This window comes from Mesoplodon densirostris, chromosome 17 (genome assembly GCF_025265405.1).
Source record: "Mesoplodon densirostris isolate mMesDen1 chromosome 17, mMesDen1 primary haplotype, whole genome shotgun sequence".
Taxonomy (NCBI): Eukaryota; Metazoa; Chordata; class Mammalia; order Artiodactyla; family Ziphiidae; genus Mesoplodon; species Mesoplodon densirostris.
In genome coordinates this window covers 26,937,642-26,958,073 of record NC_082677.1, presented here as the reverse complement: position 1 = coordinate 26,958,073, position 20,432 = coordinate 26,937,642, and positions in this window count along the sequence as shown.

Sequence of the window (20,432 nt, the reverse complement as noted above, 5' to 3'; positions counted from 1 at the left end):
GTTTCCTTTGCTGTGCAAAAGCTTTGAAGTTTCATTAGGTCCCATTTGTTTATCTTTGTTTTTATTTCCATTTCTCTAGGATGTGGGTCTAAAAGGACCTTGCTGTGATTTATGTCATAGAGTGTTCTGCCTATGTTTTTCTCTAAGTATCTGATAGTTTCTCGCCTTACATTTAGGTCTTTAATCCATTTTGAGCTTACTTTAGTGTATGGTGTTAGGGAATGATCTAATCTCATACTTTTACATATCCCTGTCTAGTTTTCCCAGCACCACTTATTGAAGAGGCTGTCCTTTCTCCACTGTACATTCCTGCCTCCTTTATCAAAGATAAGTTGACCATATGTGCGTGGGTTTATCTCTGGGCTTTCTATCCTGTTCCATTGATCTATCTTTCTGATTTTATGCCAGTACCACACTGTCTTGATTACTGTAGCTTTGTAGTATAGTCTGAAGTCAGGGAGCCTGATTCCTCCAGCTCCATTTTTCGTTCTAAAGATTGCTTTGGCTATTCAGGGTCTTTTGTTTCTCCAAACAAATTTTGAATTTTTTTGTTCTAGTTCTGTGAAAAATGCCAGTGGTAGTTTGATAGGGATTGCATTGAATCTGTAGATTGCTTTGGGTAGTAGAGTCATTTTCACAATATTGATTCTTCTAATCCAGGACCATGGTATATCTCTCCATCTATTTGTATCATCTTTAATTTCTTTCATCAGTGTCTTATAATTTTCTGCATACAGGTCTTTTGTCTCCTTAAGTAGGTTTATTCCTAGATATTTTATTCTTTTTGTTGCAATGGTAAATGGGAGTTTTTTCTTGATTTCATTTTCAGATTTTTCATCATTAGTGTACAGGAATGCCAGAGATTTCTGTACATTAATTTTGTATCCTGCTACTTAACCAAATTCATTGATTAGCTCTAGTAGTTTTCTGGTAGCATCTTTAGGATTCTCTATGTATAGTATCATGTCATCTGCAAACAGTGACAACTTTACTTCTTCTTTTCCAATTTGGATTCCTTTTATTTCCTTTTCTTCTCTGATTGCTGTGGCTAAAACTTCCAAAACTAAGTTGAATAAGAGTGGTGAGAGTGGGCAGCCTTGTCTTGTTCCTGATCTTAGTGGAAATGGTTTCAGTTTTTCACCATTGAGGACAATGTTGGCTGTGGGTTTGTCATATATGGCCTTTATTATGTTGAGGAAAGTTCCCTCTATGCCTACTTTCTGCAGGGTTTTTATCATAAATGGGTGTTGAATTTTGTCAAAACCTTTCTCTGCATCTATTGAGATGATCGTATGGTTTTTCTCCTTCAACTTGTTAATATGGTGTATCACATTGATTGATTTGCATATATTGAAGAATCCTTGCATTCCTGGAATAAACCCCACTTGATCATGGTGTATGATCCTTTTAATGTGCTGTTGGATTCTGTTTGCTAGTATTTTGTTGAGGATTTTTGCATCTATGTTCATCAGTGATATTGGCCTGTAGTTTTCTTTCTTTGTGACATCCTTGCCTGGTTTTGGTATCAAGGTGATGGTGGCCTCATAGAATGAGTTTGGGAATTTTCCTTCCTCTGAAATTGTTTGGAAGAGTTTGAGAAGGATGGGTGTTAGCTCTTCTCTAAATGTTTGATAGAATTCGCCTGTGAAGCCATCTGGTCCTGGGCTTTTGTTTGATGGAAGATGTTTAATCACAGTTTCAATTTCAGTGCTTGTGATTAGTCTATTCATATTTTCTATTTCTTCCTGATTCAGTCTTGGCAGGTTGTGCATTTCTAAGAATTTGTCCATTTCTTCCAGGTTGTCCATTTTATTGGCATAGAGTTGCTTATAGTAATCTCTCATGATCTTTTTTATTTCTTCAGTATCAGTTGTTACTTCTCCTTTTTTCATTTCTAATCCTATTGATTTAAGTCTTCTCCCTTTTTTTCTTGATGAGTCTGGCTAATGGTTTGTCTATTTTTTTAATCTTCCCAAAGAACCAGCTTTTAGTTTTATTGATCTTTGCTATCATTTCTGTCATTTATTTTTCAGTTATTTCTGATCTGATCTTTATGATTTCTTTCCTTCTGCTAACTTTGGGGTTTTTTTGTTCTTCTTTCGCTAATTGCTTTAGGTGCAGTGTCCGGTTGTTTGCTCGAGATTTTTCCTGTTTATTAAGGTGGGATTGTATTGCTATAAACTTCCCCCTTAGAACTGCTTTTGCTGTGTCCCATAGTTTTTGGGTCGTCGTGTCTCCATTGTTACTTGTTTCTAGGTATTTTTAAATTTCCTCTTTGATTTCTTCAGTGATCACTTCGTTATTGAGTAGTGTATTGTTTTGCCTCCATGTGTTTGTATTTTTTACAGATCTTTTCCTGTAATTGATGTCTACTCTCATAGCACTGTGGTCAGAAAAGATACTTGATACAATTTCAATTTTCTTAAATTTACCAAGGCTTGATTTGTGACCCAAGATATAATCTATCCTGGAGAATGTTTCATGAGCACTTGAGAAAAATGTGTATTCTGTTGTTTTTGGACGGAATGTCCTATAAATATCAATTAAGTCCATCTTGTTTAATGTATCATTTAAAGCTTGTGTTTACTTATTTATTTTCATTTTGGATGATCTGTCCATTGGTGAAAGTGGGGTGTTAAAGTCCCCTACTATGAGTGTGTTACTGTCGATTTCCCCTTTTATGGCTGTTAGTATTTGCCTTATGTATTGAGGTGCTCCTATGTTGGGTGCATAAATATTTACAATTGTTATATCTTCTTCGTGGATCGATCCCTTGATCATTATGTAGTGTCCTTCTTTGTCTCTTCTAATAGTCTTTATTTTAAAGTCTATTTTGTCTGATATAAGAATTGCTACTCCAGCTTTCTTTTGATTTCCATTTGCATGGAATATCTTTTTCCATCCCCTTACTTTCAGTCTCTATGTGTCTCTAGGTCTGAAGTGGGTCTCTTGTCGACAAGATATATATGGGTCTTGTTTTTGTATCCATTCAGCCAATCTGTGTCTTTTGGTGGGACCATTTAGTCTATTTACATTTAAGGTAATTATTGATATGTATGTTCCTATTCCCATTTCCTTAATTGCTTTGTGTTCGTTATTGTAGGTATATTCCTTCTGTTGTGTTTCTTGCCTAGAGAAATTCCTTTAGCATTTGTTATAAAACTGGTTTGGTGGTGCTGGACTCTCTCAGCTTTTGCTTGTCTGTAAACGTTTTAATTTCTCCATCAAATCTGAAAGAGATCCTTGCTGTGTAGAGTCATCGTCGTTGCAGTTTTCTCTCCTTCATCACTTTAATTATGTCCTGCCACTCCCTTCTGGCTTGTAGAGTTTCTGCTGAGAGATCAGCTGTTAACCTGATGGGGATTCCCTTGTGTGTTATTTGTTGTTTTTCCCTTGCTGCTTTTAATATGATTTCTTTGTTTTTAATTTTTGACAGTTTGATTAATATGTGTCTTCTTGTATTTCTCCTTGGATTTATTCTGTATGGCACTCTCTGTGCCTCCTGGTCTTGATTAACTATTTCCTTTCCCATATTGGGGAAGTTTTCAACTATAATCTCTTCAAATATTTTCTCAGTCCCTTTCTTTTTCTCTTCTTCTTCTGGAACCCCTATAATTCGAATGTTGGTGCGTTTAATGTTGTCCCAGAGGTCTCTGAGACTGTCCTCTGTTCTTTTCATTCTTTTTTCTTTATTTTGCTCTGCAGCAGTTATTTCCACTATTTTATCTTCCACCTCACCTATCCGTTCTTCTGCCTCAGTTATTCTGCTATTGATCCCATCTAGAGTATTTTTCATTTAATTTATTCTGTTTTTAATTGATGCTTGATTCATCTTTAGTTCTTCTAGGTCCTTGTTAACTGTTTCTTGAGTTTTGTCTATTCTATTTCCAAGATTTTGGATATTGGAAATAGAATCTTGGATCAGCTTTACTATCATTATTTTGAATTCTTTTTTAGGTAGACTGCCTATTAACTCTTCATTTGTTAGGTCTGGTAGGTTTTTATGTTGCTCCCTCACCTGCTGTGTGTTTTTCTGTCTTCTCATTTTGCTTATGTTACTGTGTTTGGGGTCTCCTTTTTGCAGGCTGCAGATTCGTAGTTCCCGTTGTTTTTGGTATCTGTCCCCAGTGGCAAAGGTTGTTTCAGTAGGTTGTGTAGGCTTCCTGGTGGGGGGGACTAATGGCTGTGTTCTGGTGGTTGAGGATAGATCTTGTCTTTCTGGTGGACAGGTCCACGTCAGGTGGTGTGTTTTGGGGTGCCTATGGCCTTATTATGTTTTTAGGTAGCCTCTCTGCTAATGGGTGGTGTTGTGTTCCTGCCTTGCTAGTTGTTTGGCATAGGGTGACCAGCACTGTAGCTTGCTGGTCGTTGACTGAAGCTGGGTGCTGGTGTTGAGATGGAGATCTCTGGGAGATTTTCGCTGCTTGATATTATGTGGAGCTGGGAGGTCTCTTGTGGACCCGTGTCCTGAAGTTGGCTCTCCCACTTCAGAGGCACAGCACTGACTCCTGGCTGCAGCACCAAGAGCCTTTAATCTACCCGGCTCAGAATAACAGTGAGAAAAATTAGAAAGAAAGAATTAGTAGAAGAAAGAAAGAGAGAGGGAAAGAAAGGAAGAAGGGAAGAAAGGAAGGAAGAATGGAAGAAAGGAGGGAGGGAGGGAGGAAGGATGGAAAGAAAGGAGGGAGGGAGGGAGGAATGAAAGCAAAAGGAAGAGTGAATGGAAGCAGGGAGGGAGGGAGGGACGAAGGAAAGAAAGAAAGAAAGACAGGAGGGAGGGAGGGAGGAAGGAAAGAAAAAGAAAGTGGAAAGAAGAAGGGTGGGAGGGAGGGAGGGAGGAAAGAAAAAGAAAGAAGGAAAGGAGGAGCGGAGGGAGGGAGGGAGGAAGGGAAGGTAGGAAAAAAAGAAAGAGCAGGTAAAGTAAAATAGAATAAAGTATGAAATATAGTAGCGTTATTAAAATTAAAAAGTAATTATTGAAAAAAAAAACGGACCGATAGAACCCTGGGACATATGGTGGAAGCAAAGCTATACAGAGAGAATCTTACACAGAAGATTACACATACACATTCACAAAAAGAGGGCAGGGGGGAAAAATCAAAAATCTTGCTGTCCAAGTCCACCTCCTCAATTTGGGATAATTCGTTGTAAAAAGAGGAAAAGGGCAAGAAGTCTGAAATCTTGCTCTCTAAGTCCACCTCCTTAATTTGGGATAATTCGTTGTAAAAAGAGGAAAAGGGGGGAAAGTCTTAAATCTTGTCCTCAAAGTCCACTTCCTCAATTTGGGATGATTCGCTGTCTATTCATGCACTCCACAGACGCAGGGCACATCAAGTGGACCGTGGAGCTTTAATCCACTGCCTCTGAGGCTGCACATAGAGATTTCCCTGTCTCTTCTCTCTCTCACAGCTCCCAGGTCTCAGCCTTGTACCTGGCCCCACCTCTGCGCGTAGGTCGCAGGAGGGCGTCCATTCTTCGCTCAGACAGGACGGGTTTAAAGGAGCCGCTGATGCAGGGGCTCTGGCTCACTCAGGCAGAGGGGAGGGAGAGGCATGCAGAGTGGGGCGGGCCTGCAGTGGCAGAGGCCGGCGTGAAGTTCAGCAGCCCGAGGCGCTCTGTGCACTTTCCCGGGAAAGCCGTTCCCGGGTTCCGGGACCCCGGCATTAGTGGGGTGTACAGGCCCCCTGGAAGGCGGGGCGGACAGTGACCCGCGCTCGCACACAGGCCCCACGGCGGCAGCAGCAGCAGCAGCCCCAGCGTCCCACGCCCATCTCCGGGGTCCCCGCCTTTAGCCATGGCTCGCGCCTGTCTCCTGGGCTTCTCAAAGCAGCCCTCTTAATGCCCTCTCCTCGTGCACCAGGAAACAAAAGGGAAGAAAAAGCCTCTAGCCCCTTCAGCAGCTCCAGACCCTTTCCCTGGAATCCCTCCGGGCTAGCCGTGGTGCACTAACCCCTTCAGGCTCTCTTCCTGCCACCAGCCCCAGTCCTCTCCCTGTGCTCCAACTGAAAGCTGATACCTGAGCCTCAGCTCCCAGCCCCACCCACCCCGGCGGCCGAGCACACAAGCCTCTCGGGCCTGTGTGTGCCTGAGGGCACCGATCTTCTGTGCCAGAATCTCTCCGCTTTGCCCTCCGCACCCCTGTTGCTGTGCTCTCCTCCACTACTCCGAAGCTTTCCCCCTCCGCCACCTGCAGTCTCCGCCCGCGAAGGGGCTTGTAGTGTGTAGAAACCTTCCCTCCTTCACGGCTCCCTCCCACTGGTGCAGGTCCCGTCCCTATCCTATTGTCTCTGTTTATTCTTTTTTCTTTTGTCCTACCCAGGTATGTGGGGAGTTTCTTGCCTTTTGGGGGGTCTGAGGTCTTCTGTCAGCGTTCAGTAGGTGTTCTGTAGGAGTTGTTCCACGTGTAGATGAATTTCTGATGTATCTGTGGGGAGGAAGGTGATCTCCGCATCTTACTCTTCCGCCATCTTCCCAGGGTCCCCCGAAAATACATATTGATATTTACCTTAAACGTGAATGTATTAAATGCTCCAACCAAAACACACAGGCTTGTTGAATGGATTCAAAAACAAGACCCATACATACTCTATATACAAGAGACCCACTTCCGACCTAGGGACACATACAGACTGAAAGTGAAGGGATGGAAAAAGATATTCCATGCACATGGAAATCAAAAGAAAGCTGGAAATCAAAAGAAATTAATACTCATAACAGATAAAATAAACTTTAAAATATAGAATGTGGGCCTCCCTGGTGGCGCAAGTGGTTGAGAGTCCGCCTGCCGATGCAGGGGATACGGGTTCGTGCCCCGGTCTGGGAGGATCCCATATGCCGCGGAGCGGCTGGGCCCGTGAGCCATGGCCGCTGAGCCTGCGCGTCCGGAGCCTGCGCATCCGGAGCCTGTGCTCCGCAACGGGGGAGGCCACGACAGTGAGAGGCCCGCATACCGCAAAAAAAAAAAAATAAATAAATAAATAAAATTTAGAATGTTACAAGAGACAATCAAGGACACTACATAACGATCAAGGGATCAATCCAAGAAGAAGATGAAGCAATTATGAATATATGTGCACCCAACATAGGAGCTCCTCAGTACATAAGGCAACTGCTAGCAGATATAAAAGAGGAAATTAAGAGTAACACAGTAATACTGGGGGACTTTAACACCTCACTTACACCAATGGACAGATAATCCAAACAGAAAATTAAGAAGGAAATACAAGCTTTAAATGACACAATAGACCACATAGATTTAGTTGATATTTACAGGAAATTCCATCCAAAAAGTGCAGATTACAGTTTCTTCTCAAATGCTCATGGAACATTTTCCAGGATAGATCATATCTTGGGTCACAAATCAAGCCTTGGTAAATTTAAGAAAATTGAAATTGTATCAATTATATTTTCTGACACAACGCTATGAGACTAGATATCAATTACAGGAAAAAATCTGTAAAAAATACAAACACATGGAGACTAAACAATACATTACTAAATAACCAAGAGAGCACTGAGGAAATCAAACAGGTAATCAAAATATACCTAGAGACAAATTACAATGAAAATGCGATGATCCAAAACCTATGAGATGCAGCAAAAGCAGTTCTAAGAAGGAAGTTTATAGCAATACAAGCCTATATCAAGAAGCAAGAAATATTTCAAATAAACAATCTAATGTTACACCTAAGGGAACTAGAGAAAGAAGAACAAACAACGCCCAAAGTTAGTAGAAGGAAATAAATCATAAAGATCAGAGCAGAAATAAATGAAATAGAAACAAAGAAAACAATAGCAAAGATCAATAAACTAAAAGCTGGTTCTTTGAGAAGAGAAACAAAATTGATAAACTATTATCCAGACTCATCAAGAAAAAGAGAGAGTGGACTCAAATCAATAAAATTAGAAATGAAAAAGGAGAAGTTACAACAGACCCCGCAGAAATACAAAGTATCCTAAGATATTACTACAAGCAGCTCTATGCCAATAAAATGGACAACCTGGAAGAAATGGAAAAATTCTTAGAGAAGTATAACTTTCCAAGACTGAACTCAAAAGAAATAGAAAATATGAACAGACAAATCACAAGTAATGAAATTGAAACTGTGATTTTAAATCTTTCAACAAACAGAAGTCCAGGACCAAATGGCTTCACAAGTGAATTCTATCAAACATTTAGAGGAGAGCTAACACCCATTCTTCTCAAACTCTTCCAAAAAATTTCAGAGGAAGGAACACTCCCAAACCATTCTATGAGGCCACCATCACCCTGATACCAAAAGCAGACAAAGATACTACAAAGAAAGAAAATGACAGACCAATATCACTGATGAATATAGATGCAAAAATCCTCAACAAAATACTAGCAAACAGAATCCAACAACACATTAAAAGGAGCATACACCATGATGAAGTGGGATTTATCCCAGGAATGCAAGGATTCTTCAATATATGCAAATCAATCAATCTGATATATCATATTAACAAATTGAAGAATAAAAACCATAGGATTATCTCAATAGATTCAGAAAAAGCTTTTGACAAAGTTCAACACCTTTTAATTATAAAAACTCTCCTAGAAAGTGGGCACAGAGGGAAACAACCTCAACATAATAAAGGTCATATATGACAAACCCACAGCAAACATCATTCTCAATGGTGAAGTTGGAGTTATCCAACTCCCTGACTTCAGACTATACTACAAAGCTACAATCTTCAAGACAATATGGTACTGGCACAAAAACAGAAATATAGATCAATGGAAAAAGGTAGAAAGCCAAGAGATAAACCCACAGGCCTATGGTCAACTAGCATATGACAAAGGAGGCGAGGATATACAATGGAGAAAAGACAGTCTTTTCAATAAGTGGTGCTGGGAAAACTGGAGAGCTACATGGAAAAGAATGAAATTCGAACACTCCCTAACACCATACACAAAAATAAACTAAAAATGTATTACAGACCTAAATGTAAGACCGAACACTAGAAAGCCCTTAGAGGAAAACATAGGAAGAACACTCTTTGACATAAATCACAGCAAGATCTTCTTTTGATCCACCTCCAGAGTAATGGAAATAAAAACAAAAATAAACAAATGGGACCTAATGAAACTTAAAAGCTTTTGTACAGCAAAGGAAACCGTAAACAAGATGAAAAGACAACCATCAAAATGGGAGAAAATATTTGCCAACGAATCAACAGACAAAAGATTAATCTCCAAAATATATAAACAGCTCATACAACTCAATATTAAAAAAACAAGCAACCCAATCCGAAAATGGGCAGAAGACCTAAATAGACATTTCTCCAAACAGGACATACAGATGGCCAAGAAGCACATGAAAAGCTGCTCAACATCACTAATTATTAGAGAAATGTAAATCAAAAGTTCAATGAGGTATCACCTCACACCAGTTAGAATGGGCATCATCAGAAAATCTACAAGCAACAAATGCTGGAGAGGGTGTGGAGAAAAGGGAACCCTCTTGCATTGTTGGTGGGAATGTACATTGATACAGCCACTATGGAGAATGGTATGGAGGTTCCTTAAAAAACTAAAAATAAAATTACCATATGATCCAGCAATCCCACTAGTGGGCATATACCCAGAGAAAACCATAATTCAAAAAGACACATGCACCCCAATATTCATTGCAGCACTATTTACAATAGGCATGTCATGGAAGCAACCTAAATGCCCATCAACAGATGAATGGATAAAGAAGACGTGGTATGTATATACAATGGAATATTACTCAGCCATAAAAAGGAACGAAATTGGACCATTTGTAGAGACGAGGATGGATCTAGAGACTGTCATACAGAGTGAAGTAAGTCGGAAAGAGAAAAACAAATATCGTATATTAATGCATGTATGTGGAACCTAGAAAAATGGTACAGATGAACTGGTTTGCAAAGCAGAAGTTGAGACACAGATGTAGACAACAAATGTATGGACACCAAGGGGGAAAAGGGGCGGGGTGTGAGGGTGGTAGTGTGATGAATTGGGAGATTGGGGTCGACATGTATACACTGATGTGTATAAAATGGATGACTAATAAGAACCTGCTGTATAAAACAATAAATAAAATAAAATTCAAAAATTCAAAAAAATTTGTAAGAAAAAATATATATAGTTGTCATTTTAATTACTATTAATGCCTCTCTGGAATAAAAGAAAAATTATAAAACCATTCATCAATATTAAAAAAATAATAACACATGCACTTAAACATTTTTCAGGATAAGACATATGTTAGTCCTTAAAACAAGTCTTAACAAATTCAAAAAGATTGAAATCATGCAAAGAATCTCTTCCAATCAGAATGGAGTGACACTGTATCAACAGCACAAAGAAAATGGAAAAATCCACAAATGTGTATAAACATACTGTTTATACAGTATAACAAAGAAAGCATATATATATGCTTATATATAACATATAAGCATACTGTTAAATAACCAATGAGTCAAAGAAGACATCAAAAGGGAAATTAGGCAATACCTTGGAATAAATGAAAATGAAAACATGACATACCAAAATTTACGAGATTCAGCATGTGCAGGGTTAAGATGATAGTTTATAGCAGCAAATGTGTACATTAAAAAAGGAAAAAAATTCTCAAATCAACAACCTAACTCTTCACCTCAACGAATTAGAATAACAAGAAAAAACTATACTCAAATCTATCAATAGGAAGAAATAATAAAGATTAAAGGAAAGATAAGTGAAATAAAATATAAGAAAACAGTAGAGAAAAATCCATGAAACTGAGGTGGGTTTTTGAAAAGGTCAACACAATTGACAAAACTTTAGGGTAAAGTAACCAAAAATAGAGAAAGAGAGAGAAGACAAATAAATACACTCAGAAATAAAAGAGGAAACCTCACAACCAATGCCACAGAAATGAAAAGAATTATAAAAGAATATTAATCTAATCTTTGCTGCAATGTTGAATCTTTGTTCAATTGAGAAATCTTAGTAGGTGTTTATCTCTCAACACCATTTTTAATCTTATCTCTCACTCTTTTAAGTCCAGAAAAAACAGCTTTGCCAAACCTCTCAGGCCCTTGATATCTGAACTCCTGTTCCCCATAATCTCTGCCTGAAACTACCCAGTTCTTGCCTAAGCTTATCTCTTAAAACACATTGGCATAAGGCGACCAATAATAGCCAACATATCCTAAAACTTTGGCTTTATCCACTTGCTTTCTAGAGCTATATACTTGAAGGTATGTGGTTTACTTTCCACATTTCTCATAGGAGAGTTTTACCAAATATTTGAAAACTACGTATCATGAACCATAAGCTTCTTTGCCAGGCCACCTGTCCCCTAATTGCTAAACCAATGACATATATTAAGCAGAACTCCACTTCAATGTACCCATTTCTGTATTAGGATAATGCTAATTACCATAACAAAGGAACCCCAAATCTCAGTTGCTAAATTCAATAGAAATGTATATCTTACACGATTTATATTAGGTGGTGGGGCAAGTTTGGGGGAGGGAAACCCAGGTCCATGACATCACTAAGATATACAGACTTCTTGTTACAAGTAGTTCTACTCGTGGCCTCCTTTCCACTCAGCTGGAAGAAAGTGGTGACTCACACAAACATTTTTTATGGACCAGACTTAATATGGGTAAATATTAATTTTACTCCCAAGCAATAGCCACATTAACTGCAAGGGGCACTTAGAAATATAGTCTAGCTGAGTATCCTGAAGAAATGGAAAATAGGTTAGAAAGAAAACAGACTCTTCAACACATCAGTGACTGAAATAGTCCCCAAACTGGTTCTCTGCTTTTACCTCTGCCCTCCTGTACAGCTGACCCTTGACCAATGCTGAGATTAGGGGGCCAGCCCTCTGCACTGTCCAAAATTTGTATATAACTTATAGTGGGTCCTCCTTATCTGAGGTTCTGCCTCTGTGGATTCAACCCAGATCATGTAGTACTGGAATATTAACTAATGAAAAAACACCCTTCTACAGATGGGCCTCCACAGTTCAATCTCCTTCTGTTCAAGGGTCAACTGTAATTTCATTTTCAATATAACAGAAAACACATTTCTTTAAATATAAGTCATCTTCAAAATCCCACGATAACACTCCATTTTAATTGTAGTAAAGGCAGTCATCATAATGGCATTATAGTGCCCAATATATCATTGTTCTCATCTCCACCAATCTTCTCAGTCAATTTGCTCCAGCCACATTGGCCTCCTAAATGTCCTCAAATAAGACAGGTGCAGCCTGGCCCTAGGACTTTGCAAAGGCTACTGCCTCTGCCTTGAGGACTCTTCTTCCAAACGTCTGCATGAATAAGTCCATTATTTCCTTTAATTTCTCCAAAATGTCACCATCTCAATGAGACCTAGGTCTTCCAATTCCCCACAGCTAATAACCCTTGAACTCCAGAATCCAATATGCCTGCTGTGGCAATCATTAGCACCATGTACCAAATAGTTCCTGTTCTCCCCTATACAAAACAATTAGCAGGACTGTACTTTCCGGTTGATCCTCATGTTGGGATGGAACCACATGATGAATTTTTGCCAGTAATCTGTGAATGGAAGCAAGGTGTTGCCCTTCCTGGCCAAAGAAGTTAACTGCCTGGCCAGAATTTTGTGGTCTTTCTTTTCCTCTGGCATGACAATGGCATGATTTAAACCCTGGTGCTACAAGTTTTTCTAACCTATAGACTGCCTATTTGTTCAATTTAGTACTCACCTCTATCTTTCGTGGCAAGAATATGAGATTAGAGGGCAGGGATCATTACCATTTTATTCATTACTACATCCAAAATCCTCAAAATAATGTCTGTTATATAATAGGTATTCACTGAATACTTATCAAATTGATGAATGAATCAAAGTGAGTCCCAAAACTATATTCTACTTAATGAAGAAATCATTTTTTAAAAAAGGGCACGAAATGGGCAGTAAAAGGCTCCAAGAAATAGTTGGTGACAATGAAAAAGTAAAGCATAAAAAGTCAGTCTAAAACTGAATGCATACATATACATACAGATTATATAGATAAAAGTATATAAATATATTATAAAGAACATTGGAAATACGTTTGTATACTTAAACATGTCTATTTTTATGTGTGTAATCATTTGTATACATTTTTTTACTTCTCTAATTTTACCAAATTTAAATGATTAATACATAACATTTTTTATAGAACTAAGGTTGAGACTTAATTGGCTCCAAGTATTCAGTCTCCTCTTCTTCCTTTCAGTAAAGGGATTCCTCTAGTTGTATTTGGACACCTACATACAATATTTCTTAGTTCCTGTTATAGTTTGATTTAACCACCTACCTGGATTTGGCCAATGGGATAGGAGCAGAAGCAATGGATGGGGCTTCCAGATCATCTCTTTAAAGAAGTCTGCCCAGGACTCTCTGTATCCTTCCTTACCACTGGGTGAGAAATATAAATACTGGAGCAGGTTGTGGAAGTTGACAGAGCTGCACTGCCGTCCCTGCTCGCTTATCCTCTGTAATATTAGGCTGTGATATTAGAGATAAATCAATATCTAGTGTATTTTACTCATTATATTTTACATTCTCTTTACTATAGTAACTTAGCTGTTATTCTAGATACCACTAAATCCAAGTAGGAGGTGATCACTAAACTGGTTTATACTATTTCATGTTTAACATAAAGGCATAAAGATATTTCCCCTTTTTCTTCCTCATTATATGTATTCACAAAGATTCAGTCACAAAGTGACTCTCCCTTTTCTGAAGAATAATATTGGTTTAAAACAAAACAAATAGAATCACTGCAATTTTTTTTTTAAATCTTGTCTTATTATTAGGCATAGTATTATTATTAGATGTAGTTTTTTAATATGTATCAATAATTGCATCAACTTATGTGCATCATTTGTTTCAACAAATCTTCAACAGTTGACATAAAAATGCCTGGGCAAAATGTGATACATAGAGAATTCTGATATGAAGAAATCTACACCTTTTGTTGTCTTCATCAACACCCAATACAAAAATAATGAACATCTGTATAGATAAAAATATAATACTTCTTTCATCATCAAAGAGTAACTTTTCAGGCAATGATGTTAGTTTTACTTAAAATATATCCTTTGTTATACTTTAGTACAACATTGGGAAATGCATATGTGGAATGTTCTGTAAAGGCATAGCCGATCCATATTTTGTATGATTATATTTAAAAATCATTATTTTAGATCAATTTAGCACAAGTTATTTTTCACTTGAGTAGGACAGGGTATGATTCAATCGGTTTTGTTCTAAAAATGTATAGCTTCATTTATTTCCTGAACTCTGTCTATAATGATTTGCATTCTATTGTCCCTGCTGTTCTCTGACACCTACAGTAATGTAATCATATCCCTCTAGTTTTGTTCTATTTCTTTTTTTTTACCTCCTCTTAATTACCCCCTTTGTGCCCCTGGTCTATGGTCTCTGTGTCTCTAATACATAGAGGTACAAATTTCACAACCCCCAAGGCTTGTCAGGTTAAAGATTAATGAGCAGACTATACTCAGAGGCTTTGGAAAGGTTAAGCATAATTACAAATGGGTATTTTATGCAATGCTGGAGATGTGCAAGCTGTTTTTCAAAAAAAAAAAGGGCAAGAAAAAAGGTAATGAAACTTATGGGATTCATGTCAACTATTGTATCTCCAAAAAAGGTCTTGTTAAAATGAGAAATTAACATGCTAACTGAAAGGGATTGTTAAATTCTACCCTTTGTTTTATTCGTGATTAAAAGACACACATCCACACACAAAACCATACGGTAGACTTAAGTACAATCACAAGCCTGTACTATCATTGGCTTTAAATTTTACCTTTTTTCTTTATTATGAAAAGGTGCTTTTTCATATTTAAAGTAAAAAGAAAAGTTATGGTTTGAAAAAATACAAGAGCTGACCATTGTTATTGGAAAAATTAAATAGCATTCTAAGAGGGAATATGTAGTTTCCACTTGAAATTTGATAACTCACCATGAAAAGAGCTAATTTCCATGGGAAAATAACTTAAAGCTTCTTTAGAGGTTCAGTTACACAATTATTGTAAAATATAAGCTGAACGTCTGGCCATCCAAGCACCACAGGGATAGTATTAGGATTATAGTAATTAAAAGAAATCCAGTCAGTGTTTTACTAATTATAAAGTGTTACCAGGATTAAAACATTTGTGTTTAAAAGTCAGAAAGCTGTTGACCTAATTGGAAGTGCTTTTCACCAAAATGTTTCAGAACAAGGGAACATGTTGGAATTAACTTTGCTCAAAACAAAAAAATGAGATTATTGATCTCTGAATGTTGAGCTGAGAAGTGAGGATTTTTTGGTAGCAAAGAGATTAGACATTAATAATGTTAATTAATTTCCTTTCAGACTATTCAGGTTCCCATTGAAGGCAGCCCTTTCCACTTGTCCATTAGATTTCTCCACTTGCTCCACCAATGTCTTCTCTTCTGTAGTCTCTCACACTTGCATCAAAATTTTTCTCTCCACTGAAATACTTCCAGTAAAATATGAATATGAAATTTTCCATCTTATTTAAAAGAGGGAAAAAAAACACTTTCTTGACTCTATTACCCTTCTATCTGCTACCCCATTTTCCTCATTTTCTTTATAGCAAAATTCCTTGAAATGTTGGCCTATTTTTTCTGCCTCTCATGCCTTGCTTCTCACTCTCTTTTAAATTCACTCCAATCAGGCTTTCAAATCACAATTAACCAAAATGGCTATTAAGGTTATCGATGATCTTCCTAGATCCAGTGTACAGTCTCTGTCTTCCTCTTCCATCCTCAGCATGCAGCATACACATCAGTAGTAGCACTTGGCATATACAGCCAGCCCTCCATATCTGAAAGTCTTACATCCACAGATTCAACTAACCTCATAATGAAAATATTTGGGAAAAAACTCCAGAAAGTTTCAAAAAGCAAAAGTTGAATTTGCTGCACTCTGGCAACTATTTACACATCATTTACATTGTATTTAAAACTATTTACATGGCATTTGCATTGTATTTACAATGATTTACATAGCATTTACTTAGTACTAGGTATTATAAGTAATCTAGAGATGATTTAAAATATACAAGAGGATGTGCAGAGGACATATGCAAATCTACGCCATTTTATAAAAGGGACTAGACAAAACACAGAAACAGAGTCAACAGACTTTGAAAACAAGCTTATGGTTACCAAAGGGGAAAGGTTGGGAGAATGGGATAAATTAGGAGTTTGGGATTAACATTTACACACTACTATATATAAAATAGGTAATCAGCAAGGACCTACTGTATAGCACAGGGAACTCTACTCAGTATTCTGTATCAGGACTTCCCTGGTGGCTCAATGGTTAAGAATCCACCTGCCAATGCCGGGGACACGGGTTCGATCCGTAGTCCGGGAAGATCCCACATGCCGCGGAGCAACTAAGCCTGTGTGCCACAACTATTGAGCCCACATGCCGCAACTACTGAGCCCGCATGCAGCAACTACTGAAGCCCACACACCTAGAGCCCATGCTCTGCAACAAGAGAAGCCACTGCAATGAGAAGGCTGTGCACCACAAAAAAGAGTAGCCCCCACTGTCCACAACTAGAGAAAGCCCATGCAGCAATAAAGGTCCGATACAGCCAAAAAAAAAAAAAAAATCTGTATTAACCTATATGGGAAAATAATCTGTAAAAGAATGGATATATGTATATGTATAACTAAGTCACTTTGTTGTACACCTAAAACTAACACAACATTGTAAATCAACCACTCTAATCTAAAATAAAAACTAAATTAAAAAAAGGACTAGAGCATTCTCAGATTTTGGTACCCATGGGGATCCTCCATGGATACTGATCCTAATCTTTCTGAATTCTTCAGGTTGTGGAGGAATAGCCCAAGACCATACTTGAACATGTTCTTTCCTCTTTCAAAATTCTTTCCCTTAGTGAATTAATCCAGTCTCATGGCTTTAAATGTCATTTATATGCTGGTAACTGATAGACTAGAATATTTACTGCTGACCAAATATCCATGTTGTCTCTCACATTACCCAGTAGGGGGCCCATTGGATTGGCCATCACCAGTGGGTGATGTCTATCTCTTCTAGGCAGTGTTTAAGAGATAATGTGAGACCCTGCCACATGGTGATGGTGATACATGGTGATGATGAAGCCCTCACATCCAAATAGTGGAATTCTGAGATGAAATCAACTTAGATGTCTGAGTCAAGTGCTTAGAACCGACCTGCTCTGGGAAAGTGTTTGGACACATAGCAGACCTTATATGAGCAAGAAGTAAAGCATTTTTGCTTTAAATATAGGGTCAATAAACTTCATCAGTGAAATGACAGATGATAAATATCTCAGGCTTGTGGACCATGCCATCTCTGTTGCAACTACCCAGTTCTACCATTTTAGTGAGAGAGCAGCTATAGACATGATATAAAAGAAGGAAAGTGTGGCTGAGTTCCAACAAACGCCTCATTTACTGAAATGGGTGATGAGCTGGATTTGTCCTATGGACTATTGTTTGCTGACCTCTCTGCTCTAAACCACTGAGCATTTGGTGTTTCTTTATTATCATAGCATATAGCCTAGTCTACATGGATTAATACAACTGTCAAATGTATGTCTTCATTCCAAGCCTCCAGACATGTATATGATTGACACAGACTCCTAATTGATCATTTTTTCAATTTTACCTTGTTCTCAATCCTGAAGGTAAGTGTCATATTATCAAATGATAAGTCAGATCATGGCACTCTTTTGCTCAGAATCATCAGGTACCTTTCTATCTATTTAGCAAACGTCTAAAATTGTTACATTAGCCTGCATATAGGGTAAACATTCATTCCAGTTTGCTAGGAAAGTACCCAGGTATAATTAAGTTTACCTCCTTTCACTTTCAAAAGTGTGCTAACATGGTATGTTATATATAACCACAAAACTTAGGAGGATTTAGCCACTCACATCACCTCAGTGACCTCTTTTACTACTATATTCCCATCTTTCATATCGTTCCAGCCACATTTGCCTTCTTGCCATTTCTTGAACACACAAAACACCATTCAATGTTAGTACTTTTTACATTTCCTATTCCCATTTCCTAAGATGCTCTTCCTCAAACATGCTTGTATTCCTCCTTCACCTTTATCACATCTTTCCATAAATGGGATATTCTCAATGTGGTCTTCCTCAACTGCCTTGTTTTAAATTGTATACCATCCACTGATTCACTTTCTTTCCACCTCCTTGATTAATTTATTTTCACCATACCACTTATGACCATCTATGATAAAATGTCCTTATTTCATTTATTGCCAATCTTCCCACATTGAATGTACCCTCCATAAACTCAGAGGTTCCCCCCAAATCTACAGCCATGCCCATATATTGTAGGTGCTCTATAAATATCTTTTGAATAAATAGATTCTATAATGAAAAGTAATTGTTTAGGTCCTAAAAAGGAGATTGCTTCTCTTCAACTTCAGTTGCATTCAACTGACTTAGGTATGATCTGTGTCTAAGCCTTAGGGACTTAGGGAATAGAGACTTAGGGAAGGATTAAGAGACAATACTTTATTTGGAAGATCTAAAGCTTCAATAAGAATGAGGAAAAGAATCAAACAAATGAGAATATTATGAGAAGTAATATAAGGTGATACGTTACAATGCTAGCCACTGCTTCAAAATGAACTGCTAAGAGACCCAGAAAGTTGCTTCACAGCTGATTTTGCTCAGGCACATAGAATATCTCTTGAAAGGACGAATGAGGAAACCCTACCTAGGATTAGCCTATTAGAGGTAGAAAGGAGAACAAATTGATCAATTCTGCCCACTCCTATCTCATGTTTCCCATCAGTCAAAGTTAGCTGCCAGGGGATTTAACACTCCTGAAATTTCTGCTTGCAATATTTGGCTCTTCTGCAACTGCTTGGAAAGATAGATCCTAAACCCCATAGGGTGATATTTTATTTAACTTTGTTAGTGTTTCAAAGGGCCAAAGATATGAGTCCCATTGGCCTCAGGCAGAGAAACTGTGTGGAGACATACAGGGTTGGGAGGTCAGGGGAACACCTGAGGAGGAGCAAGAGGTGGGAATGCAAAAGTCAGGGAAGTCAGGGAAAATTTGAGAGGGCTCCTAGGGGATGGTTTTTATAACCATTATTTTGTTTTGTTTTGTTTTGTTTTGTTTAATAAATTGGTCACGTCCATGTATCATGGCCACAATTACTATATGCACTTCTCTTTTGCAGGGAAATACACATATTGATTTTATTTTCTTCCTTTTTATTAGCAATATAATATTAATTTCTGGCTAGATTAGGTAGCTGCCTGGATTAAATGTTTAGATTTCTATTTTTATTTATTTATTTTTTCGGTACGTGGGCTTCTCACTGTTCTGGCCTCTCCCATTGCGGAGCACAGTCTCCGAACACGCAGGCTCAGTGTCCATGGCTCACAGTCCTAGCCGCTCCGCGGCATGTGGGATCTTCCTGTACTGGAGCACGAACCTGTGTCCCCTGCATTGGCAGGCGGACTCTCAACCACTGTGCCACCAGGGAAGCCCTAAATGTTTAGTTTTGAATTAAAAAATTATTAAAGACATTCTAAAAGTATAGGAAAAAATGTTGTGTGCTTAGAATCTGACCTGTAGAGAAATCCCACAACCCTTGAAAACGAGCTTGCACAAGCTGCTCTGTCAAAGGTTAAATTGTGAATTGTGAGGGTGTGTTCAGGTAGATTGGGAACAACCAATTTCTATTGCCAGCTACTCACAGGATAGATAGTCATCAACCCCAGCTATTTGCCCTCGCAGAAGCATTGAGGTTCTCTCCTCATTACCATAGTGCTGGGATTGAAGCTGAGTGATGAGTAATACTGAATCCTTCAAAGGTAACTGTAACCTAGAACAATACAAGAACAATGTTCTTCCTAACTTTCCTGGCAAGTGTGCTACCTAAGCCACATTTGGAGGCGTGTGCACTTCATTTCTCCCTATTAAGCAAAACAGAATCTGCTTTTGCATTCAAAAACGCAACACAGCGCAACCATTACTAACTCAGTTCAGATACAGCTCTGGACACAGAGACATCCAAGAAAAAAATTACCAGATTGCTTGATGCCTAGATAGGCAAGTTCCCCTCAAACATGTTATGTCCAAAGCAGTAGTTCTCCAACTTTCAATATTTATACCTATTCAGTAAACAAACATTTTCCCAACACCTTACTTCCGAATCAAAAACATAATATTTTAGGTGGGAGGGGAGATAAATTAGGAGTTTGGGATTAACATATACACAGTACTATATATAAAATTGGTAGACAAAAAGGACCTACTGTGTAGCACAGGGAACTATACTCAATATCTTATAATAACCTATAATGAAAAATAATCTGAAAAAGAACATATATAT